Raw genomic sequence first — 10,277 nt, 5'->3', positions numbered from 1 at the left:
CCAGTTTCTTTCAGTTCTCACTATTACAACTGTAGTTTAAGTACTAATTGCTGTATCTCTTCTGTGGGACACGTATTTTACCTTGAATAAGTGTTACTTATTCATACTTTTCCCTAACATCCATGATAGATTATTAATTTTGTCATAACTTCTAGCACAGAACTTTAAAAATGTATTTATTAGATAAATAGATTGTAACTAATATTTATGTATACTTATTATTTTTGCATAATAGTGGGGTTTTTTTTTAAATCTTATATAGTTGGGATGATTACAGTCATGTGACAAAGTAGCATCATAAATATTACAGAATCTAATATCATTTTAAATATGTGGCAGGAAAAGGAATCTCGACTTGGGACAGTAAGAAGCAGCTTCTGCTTTTTTTTCTCCCCCTCAGAAGGAAATAAAGTACCCTTCACTAGAATAACACAATAGGCAATGGGAACAACAGTCAAATAATGCAGCTACTGCTTCTCTAGATGTGAACATATGGCAGCTACATTGTGAGCACAGTGGAGGTACCTGAACAGCAAAGGTGTGGCCAGTCTTTCATAACACAATCCAAAGAAGAATGGCAAACTAAGAATAGCAAAAACAAACAAACAAAATAAAAGTGATCCATACAATCACTATGTCTTCTTTTTAGCCTCCGCTCCAACTCAATAATCTTTTTTTTTTTTAATTTTATTTATTTATTTATTTGACAGAGATCACAGGTAGGCAGAGAGGCAGGCAGAGAGAGAAAGAAGCAGGCTCCCTGCTGAGCAGAAAGCCTGATGCGGGGCTCCATCCCAGGACCCTGGGATCATGACCTGAGCCAAAGGCAGAGGCTTTAACCCACTGAGCCACCCAGGTGCCCCTCCAACTCAATAATCTTAACAGTACATATAGATGGCCTATAGGCAGATAAAACTATTTTTTGTTTGTAAACTCAAAATTTTTACTGATCTATATCATTCCAGAATATCCCAGCTATGACTTTATAATACCATCAACTGCATCACGTGTTGTTCTACGTTTATGTTAGGTAGGGCTTAAAGGTTGACCAGCATATTGAAGATTTAATTTCAGTGCCCCTGGAAGGTGTATTGGAATATTGAGAAACTGTTCCAAAAAATGAATGCATCCAGCAAGGGAAAAATAAGGAAATTTTTTTTCACTTTTGTATGAATTGGTTAATTTTTTTTTCCCTAGAGACATAATAGTTCTCAAATATCAGAAGCATGCTGCAGACAGATTTCTTTGCCATACATTTCTTTTTTTTTTTTTTTAATACTACTTAACCAGGGACTCCTGGGTAGCTCAGTCAGTTAAGCATCTGCCTTCAGCTCAGGTCATGATCCCAGGGTCCTGGGACTGAGTCCTTCATTAAGCTCCTTGCTTAACCGGGAGCCTTCTTCTACCTCTCCCTCTGCTGTTCCCCCTGCTTGTGCTCTCTATCTACAAATAAATAAATACAATCTTTAAAAAAAGAGAGACAGAAAGAATGCTGCTTAACCAGTCTTTTTCCTCAAGTCAGAGATCAATGATATCTTGGATTCTATTAAAATTATGCCATAAGATTAATTACCATAGATATATTTCACTTATGGCAATATGGCAGAATTACTGGGCATCATGACATTAAAAAAAAAATCTACTGAGGGGCGCCCGGGTGGCTCAGTGGTTAAAGTCTCTGCCTTCAGCTCAGGTCATGATCCCAAGGTCCTGGGATCGAGCCTCACATCAGGCTCTCTGCTTAGCAGGGAGCCTGCCTCCTCCTCCTCCCTCTCTCTGCCTGCCTCTCTGCCTACTTGTGATCTGTCTGTCAAATAAATAAAAATTAAAAAAAAAAAAACTACTGAACATTTAATCCAACTTTTGAGAATACGTACAAAATTGCCCCATTTCTCTATTTGGGGACAGAAAGTGCACTGATATAGAACAGTAAGAAACAAAAGAAACTATCCATTAAAAAAAAGTAGGAAATGAGTACCTTAGGAGGGCAGATGGAGGAGAGAGAATCATTAGCTACAGTTGCTTTAAAAGAAGATGGGATCTGAGAGATTGTGAGAATTTATAATATCAAAAATAGGAGTAGATAAAGGTACCCAGGTATAGGGAACTAAGGAAGCTGGAGCACAGAAGCACAAATATGTAGCACTTGCTCAGAGACCAATTAAGTGGGATAAAGAAGACATACAGCTAGAGAAACAGGGTCTGATTAGAGATTGTCAACTGCAGGGAGAAAGGGAGAGAAAATTAATGAAAAAATGGCCAAAGCTAGAGAGAAATAAAAGAAGAAAAAAGAAAGGTTCAGTGATCTTTTTCACTATTGAAAAAGGTCATAAATGGGATTATATAGAGAATAACAATACACATGTCAATATACAGTTTCATTTCTATATAACCTGAAATTATTCTGGAAATGTTCATGAGAAATCCCTTAAAGATGAATAAAGTGGTCTCCTGTCCAATTTTTTTTTTAAGATTTTATTTATTTATTTGACAGACAGAGATCACAAGTAGGAAGAGATAGGCAGGCAGATAGAGAGAGGAGGAAGTAGGCTCCCCGCTGAGCAGAGAGCAGGATGTGGGGCTTTATCCCAGAACTCTGGGATCATAACCTGAGCCAAAGGCAGAGGCCTTAACCCACTGAGCCACCCAAGTGCCCCTCTTGTCCAATTTTTATGTTTTGGAGGATTCTATCATAGTACTGTTGCCTTAAAATTATCCTTCAGAATGACTTAATTTTTCTGTATGCTAGGAAAGAGTAGAGTCTTTGTAAATATCTAATATATTATTTCATCCAATAGGAAAATGTAGGATTTACTGCTATGGACCTTATCAGAACTGGGGTGACTTTTTTCTTTAACTTCCCATTCCCCAAATGGATTACTTTTTGTTCAGCATGTACATGATTTAAATTATCTGATTCTGCATTCATGTGACTGCCTGTGATAGAGAGTACTCAGAATGTCTGACAGTATTTCTTGTAAGCATCAGACATGGCAGAGAGAAGGGTACTGATGGAGCAAAAGACTTTGAAATGTGATTTTGGATCAGTGCAAAGCATGGTTCAAGGTTGGATAGAAAGAGGAGTGTGAGGAGCTATTAAAAAATGTGTGTGTCAATATCCTGATGATGTGAATCTAAACTGGCCACCCCTCTCTTTTAAGCTAATTGATGTGTTCATCTTGGGTTTTCCCATGAGAGATTTTATGCTATCTGAAAACTAAGATTAATCAGGATTAATAATTTAATTTAATTATTTGAGGCAAAAATCAACATGTAGATCAATTACCTTATTTTGATGATTGATAGACATTCCCTACACCGTTAACAGGCCCAGGCAAATCAAGTATGTTTCAAGTTACAAACACACACACCACCACAAATAAAGCTCTAAACAGTGAACTTAATTTGGCATGTCAAATAGAAAATGTAATCATAAAAATTCACAGTTGATATATTGATAAGATCTTGCAGGATTCCAAATTTGTGAAATCACATATAATTTATACATATATATCGAAATGTCTTATCTTGAAAGTAGTAAATGAAATCCTTTTACTGATAATGTATTTACCCATTTATCTTTGCAACTCCCACAGTTTCTTTTTTTTAAAGGGAATTGATGTGTTTGTCACTATTCTACCCTCATTATAAATGATATCTTTTAGCATGAGAAAGTACCCTTTATGTGACCTTTAATAATTTTTGGTTTGGATTCTACTTGACCTTAGGATTGTAATCCCTTTCTTGTGGTTAATAAAACAAAATATTGCCTCTGTCCATTCTTAGGTTTAGCCTTCCTATATCACTATTTTAGGTGTATTATGGTATACTTTGAATACAATATATGATTAAGATGTTTAACCCTGTCATACATTTTGTTATAATTATGATGTGTATTATACTTGCTTTTTCTTCTTTATGTGGCATATATCCTTTGTCTTCTGTTTTTTAGCACTTTTCATAATTAAAAAATGTTTATATTTTTGTGTTCTATCTTTATGCCCATGGCCCTCTATTTTGTTATCTTTTTACTCTCTGATGTGTCTATTTTACTTATTTAATTTTTTAAAAGATTTTATTTATTTTAGTGAGAGAGAGAAAGGGAGGAAGGTGAGGGAAAGGGAGAGAGAAAAATTCAAGAAGACTCGTGCTGAGCACGGACCCTGATGTGGGGCTCGATCTCACAACCCTGAGATCATGACTTCAGCAGAAACCAAGAATGAAACACGAAACGACGGGGCCACCCAGGTGCCCCTGCTGTGCTTATTTGAATGGTATCCTTTATCTTTTACCTATACCTAAAGAAAAATACATAAGCTTCTCCTTCTTTTCTCTTTTCCTTTCTTTCCTCTTCCTGTATTTTTTAGTTTTGTTTTTTCTACATGCTTTACCACTCCCCATGTTCATCAGCGCCCCATGTTCTTATTTCCCTCCTTGATATCGTTAACATCATTCTGGTGCAACATACCTGAACTCCCCTGCCCCTTTCTTCCTTCACTGAAATCATTGGGTTTATCAGTTTCCTATTGCTCCAGTAGCAAATTGCTACAAACTTAGTGACTAACAACAACACAAATTTATTCTCTTACAGTTCTGGAGAACAGAAATCTACAGCTGGTGCCATAGGTCTGAAATCAAGTAGAGCTGATTCCTGCCGAAGGTTCCAGGGGGAAAATCCATTCTTTGCCTGTTCCAACTGCTAGACACATGTTTCCTTGGCTCCTAGCTGCATCACTCCAACCTCTGCTTGCATCTTCACATTGCCTTCTCCCCACTCTGATCTCCTGACTCTCTCTTATAAGGAATCCTGTGATTACATCAGGCACATTTGGGTAATCTAAAATAATCCCCCCATCTCATTTGTGCAAAATCCTCGTTTTAGTTTAATCATATGTGCAAAATTCCTTTTGCCATATAGAGTAGCATTCATAGGTTCCAGAGATTAGGACATGGACATCTTTGGGGGCAGAGGTGTTATTCCGCCTACCACACTTGTAAAATTTGTACCTCCAACCTTAAAGATGACCAGTTCTTTATCTATACTGTGTCTCCACTAACGTAATTGGATTTGGCTATGAAATAACAAGCGACAAAGCTGCTAAGCCTCACTTTCAATATAAGCTTGCAAACCTCAAGAGAGCCCTAGAGACTAACCAACATCCTAATAATATCTCTATTTAATTCACTTCTCCACTCTAAAAGGTGACAATTTCAGTAATAATCCTTTAAAGCTTCTACTAATCCTTTCTATTTGTTATCCTCAACAATGCCCTAAGCACTTATTTCATGGGAGAAAAAATAATAACCTATCAGAAGAAAATATCCACATTCTCCCACTGCCAAACTTACCTTCATGTGTTCCCCATATTACTTTGAATTCCTTTCTGGGACAATGAATAGACGGCTAGTATTCCATTAAAGTTTTCCTATTTGTGCACTCATTTTACCTATCTGAGAAATCTTTCTTGAAAATAGGTCCTCCTTCCTCGATTTGAACAGATTATTCCTCTCTGGATCATTTCTATAAGCTTTCAAACATGCTGTCATACCTTTCAATTGAAGAAAATGCTGCCCATGACTCCGAGCCACTTTAGCTTGCATCACATCACCTAATATTCTCAAAGGAGTTATGTATACTCAATGTCACCATTTTTCTCCTCTATATGATTCTAACTCTGTTCCAATTAGACTTCTATTCCTATAAATCCAGCAAACACGTTTACATCAAGATTATTAAACATATACATTGCTAAATCCAATGGTCAGTTCTTAGTCTTCCTCTTACTTTGTACCTGTCAGCAACATTTACATATGTGACTCGTGCTTCTTCTTGAAATACATATATTTTTAGCTTGAGTGACCAAAAAAAAAAAAAAAAAAAAAAAAATTGATCTAATTTGTTCTTGCTGTTCTAATGATTCTTAAACCTTCTTTGCTAGATGCCTCATCCACTTCTCAAACTTAATGTTGGTGTGCCCCAAGACTTGTCTTTACATTCACTGTCCTCCTCTTGCTAGACTTTCTTTCTCGCTAAGCTTACCCATTCTTGTGGTTATAAGTATCTGCTGATGATACCCAAAACTTTCCCCTGAATTCCACTTGCATATTTATTTGCCTACTTGGTCTGCTCTTGGAAGTTTAAATGTACCTCGGATTTATTATATATAAACCGATCCTTTATTTCCCATGCTTTCATTCCCTCTTAGTAAAACCTGTTCATCCTAAGAAATTCATTCTCAATAAATGGCAACACTACTCAGTGAGTTACTATAGCCAAAGTCTTGCAAGATATTTTTGCTTTTCTCTCTTCTTTATACTACACATCCAATTCAGTTATTGCTACCTCCAAATAGTTTATGAATCAGACCACTTCTGAACTAAGGTTGTGTAAAAGTGGCCTCTATATGTAAGTGCTACTGCTAATATATAAGACCAAGTTATTCATCCCTCAGACTGCTGCTTGTTCTTTTCAATTCATTGCCATGAAGTAACTAAAAAAAAAAAAAAAATTAACTAAGATTGTTTCAAAACTCTCTGAAACCCTTTTAAGTCTTCCATTGTAATTAAAATAACATACAAATTTTCTACCCCGACATATCAGTCAATAAATGACCAGATTCTTGCCTACCTATCTAACAACATCTGCCTCATTTCTTCCTTTCGCACTTTCTTCTAGTCACATAAATATCCTGGCATACAATAAGTTTGTTAATGGTAAACATAGAAAAGTCAGTCTCCAATATCTGCTTATGAATTTTGATTTAATCTTACTTAACCTTAGTAATTACATTGTACAAACTCTTTACCTTCATTTATTTTTATCTACTTTAAATTAAAAAAATAAAGAGGTATAGGGGTGCCCGGGGGCTCAGTTGGTTAAGTGTCTGCCTTTGGCTCAGGTTATGGTCCCAGGGTCCTGGGATGGAGCCCCATGTTGGACTCCCTACTCAGCAGGGGGTCTGCTTCTCCCTCCCCTTCTGCCTGCTGTTGCTCCTCCTGCTTGTACTCTACCTCTCTGTCAAATAAATAAATAAAATCTTAAAAATGAATAAATGAAGAGGTATAGTAAAGTCTCCCACAATTATTTCTGTGCATTAATCCTATAATATTTTGCTTAATATGTTGATGTTTGATTATTCAGGACAAAGGGTTAATGATTATTTCAAATTCTTGTAACATCTATGACAATGTAAATGGAGTCTTTTATCATATTTAATTTTGTTTCCCTGAATTGTATTCAGTCGTACATAATGTCTGAGTCCTTTTATATTTGGTTTCGCTTTTGTACTTAATATGCTTTTATCAATTTTTAATGTTTAATCTTTGTGTACCATTTTATATGGATTCTTCAAAGTTACTATGAGATTAAAACTTGTTATTTTACCTTACACATTATTTAACTTTTAAAAAAAGGGTTTAAAATTCATTTACATTTTCATAATTTTTATCTTCAGTCTTTCTCTTTATTTTATGATCTTTGTGTCTTATGTTTCTTTACTTCTCTCCTTTAATTCTTTTCTCTTACTCTGTAGGCCAAATTTGTTACCCTATCCTATAACTTGGGGTCTCCCAATCACCAAATGTGGCGCAATCTGATTGGGTGAAGGCCAGCAGCACAGGCAGTGAAAGAATTCAGTCAAGATAGAAAAAAGGAGATAAAAGTTTACTGAATACACCACAAGGGGGCAGGTGAACAGGGTAGTAAGGGAAATACTGCTACAAGGTAGTGGGGGCTGGGGGAGCTGTAGTTTAGGGGGAAGGCAAGGAGTATGAGAACTATGGAATTTTCCTTTTTTGGTGCCTGTGTTGGGGTGTAAATAACCCATTGGTCAGTTAGGTCAGTAAATAACCCAAATATGGATATTTTTAGGTGGGTCACATAATAGGTTTGTTTCTGTTCAGCCAGGGGGCCACTGTGTGCCCTTCTACCTTACTCAGGTCTCCTTTGTTTAAGCTGATTGCATAAAAGTCGCAACTACATATAAGACTATGAACAACCAGATTATCACTCACTCTAGCTTCATCTTCATTTCCTTTTTTGCTCTTTTTATGTTATTTTTGCCTTTATATTCCTTATATATACTGTTGTGGAAGGAAGGTGTCCTGTTTCTAATTTAGGAGATTCATCATAATATTATTAAGCCAATTATTTTTCCAAAAAACACATTTCATATTTTTTCAAAACATTAAAAATTTCACCTTTCAAGTTACCTCCAGGTGGTTAAGGAATTAGAAGAAAGCAACACAGCCAAGTTCCCATTCTTTTACTTTAAGATTAAGCTCTCACTCAGTTTGAATACATTTTCAAGTAATTTTTTAAACAGCTAGTATATTTTATATGTTCTTGCATTTCTGAGAATATCTGTTGCATTCACATGAAAGGCAAGTTTTCTGTGTAAAATAATTTCAGGACAAAACTATATACACATTCCATGATTTTCTGTCATTAGTTTTTTGTTTGTTTTAAGATTTTATTTATCTATTTGACAGAGAGAGAGAGATCACAAGTAGGCAAAGAAGCAGGTAGAGAGAGGGGAAAGTAGGCTCCCTGCTGAGCAGAGAGCCTGATGCAGGGTTTGATCCCAGGACCCTGAGATCATGACCTGAGCTGAAGGCAGGGGTTTAACCCACTGAGCCACACAGGTGCCCTTGGTCATTAGCTTAAAAGAAGGATGTATGAGCTTTTCCCACATTCACCTGACCCTAGGACTGGACTCCAGGGCAGTGTAGCTCCAGGAATTGCATCAGCCAAAGTCATGGCCGGACAGGCTTTTAGAATGTTTTTTACCCTCTTTGACCACATTTAGTGGAAAGGGATGTAACCAAATGAAGCATTAGGCTTCCAGAAAAATCTCAAGGAAAAGTATTGCAAGCAACAACAGTAAAAGCTGGAAGATCTGGCCCTAAAGGAAAGGGTGGAGAAATTCATCCAGTTAGTGTGAAAGTTGGAAATAAAGTTTCCTCTGAATATGGAGGAACCAAAGTAGTTCTAGATGGCATGGATTATTTCTTATTTAGAGACAGTGACATTTTCAGGAAGTATATAGACTGAAATAAATCATTACTGAAATGGCATGAAGTGAACCTGACTATTTCAGTGAAGTTGTGAAATATTTCATGTAAATAATTTTCAAGTCTCTCTTTTTTAATAAACCAATGGTATCCAAACTAAAATAAAAATAAAAATAAAGAGAGGATATGTGAGACCAATCTAACTTCTATCCTCAGTAATTTTTTTTTCACTCTAAAGCCAATGAATTTTATTCTCTACCCTTATAATCCAAATATTTGTCAAACATATCTCATTCGTGGCTCTCTTTTCATTGATTTTTGCCTAGAGCAAGGTGAGCTTTTCAATCTTGATGATCAGATCTTTCTTCAGCTTATGATTACTTTCTTTAATTCTGGGTATTATCATTTCCTCTGTTCAATTTTATGGTTCTCAAGTACACAGTTATCTTTAAAAATGAATCAAGAAGCTTTTCTCTCCATATTGATCATATTCTTTGTCATTGTTTTTTCTCTTCAGTCTTTTCTGCTGCATCTAAGAGTGTCTCTCAAGTTTGGTCTTTGCAACTCTGATGCTTCATAGTAACAGTTCTTTCCTTAGAGTCATCATTGTGGATTTTCACTTTGCTGCTACATTTTTATTTTTTTATCCTTTCTCAGGTCATCCACTTCTCAATTTAATCTCATGACATTTTTATTTCTGAATTTACTCTTCTCATGACTTTTTCCTATTTCATAGCTGGAATGGCTGTAGACAGTGGATAATAAGTGTATTTTCTGAGATTTTCTTCAGGTTTCTTCAAAAAATATTGAAACTATGTCTTCCTCTTTCATATATATGATTTTCCCTTTATCTGGTTCAGCAGTATTGTATTATAGCTATAAATTGTGTATGTATATATCTACAGACACATGCATGTACATATATATCCTCCTTCTATTCTTCTTGCTCCTTTTCTTTCTCTTCTTTCCTTCTTAACTCATTCTCAAGGGAGTTAGATCAATTTATATTCTGTGTTTAAGCTCAAGTGGGGTATATAGTTGGTCTTCATCCTTTTTAGCTATCCATTTGGGTGCTGACAAACTTTCAGTTCAATACTTGCTTTTTGATATTCATCTGGTTCTCTTCTGCTGAATTTATAAGTAACTTATCCTACTGCATTTTGATACTTTGAGCTGAGTACCTGAAAACATATAATGTCTAAAACACTTTGCTCCTCTGGTTCAATATGTTCCACTACCAGAGCTTGCTTGGGAGAATTTAACCT

General features: G+C 35.8%; 1 pseudogene; it reads left to right on the top strand.

Annotated features, from left to right (window-relative positions):
• The first annotated feature begins 8,756 nt into the window (after nucleotides 1-8,756).
• Nucleotides 8,757-9,052, top strand: LOC101692845 (annotated as a pseudogene).
• The last annotated feature ends 1,225 nt before the right edge of the window (nucleotides 9,053-10,277 follow it).

The sequence above is a fragment of the Mustela putorius genome, unplaced genomic scaffold, assembly GCF_011764305.1.
Source record: "Mustela putorius furo isolate JIRA1106 unplaced genomic scaffold, ASM1176430v1.1 tig00000129_pilon_pilon_pilon, whole genome shotgun sequence".
In the NCBI taxonomy this organism is placed as follows: domain Eukaryota; kingdom Metazoa; phylum Chordata; class Mammalia; order Carnivora; family Mustelidae; genus Mustela; species Mustela putorius.
Note: the sequence above shows the minus strand (reverse complement) of the source record. Positions and strands in the feature narration are given on the sequence as shown.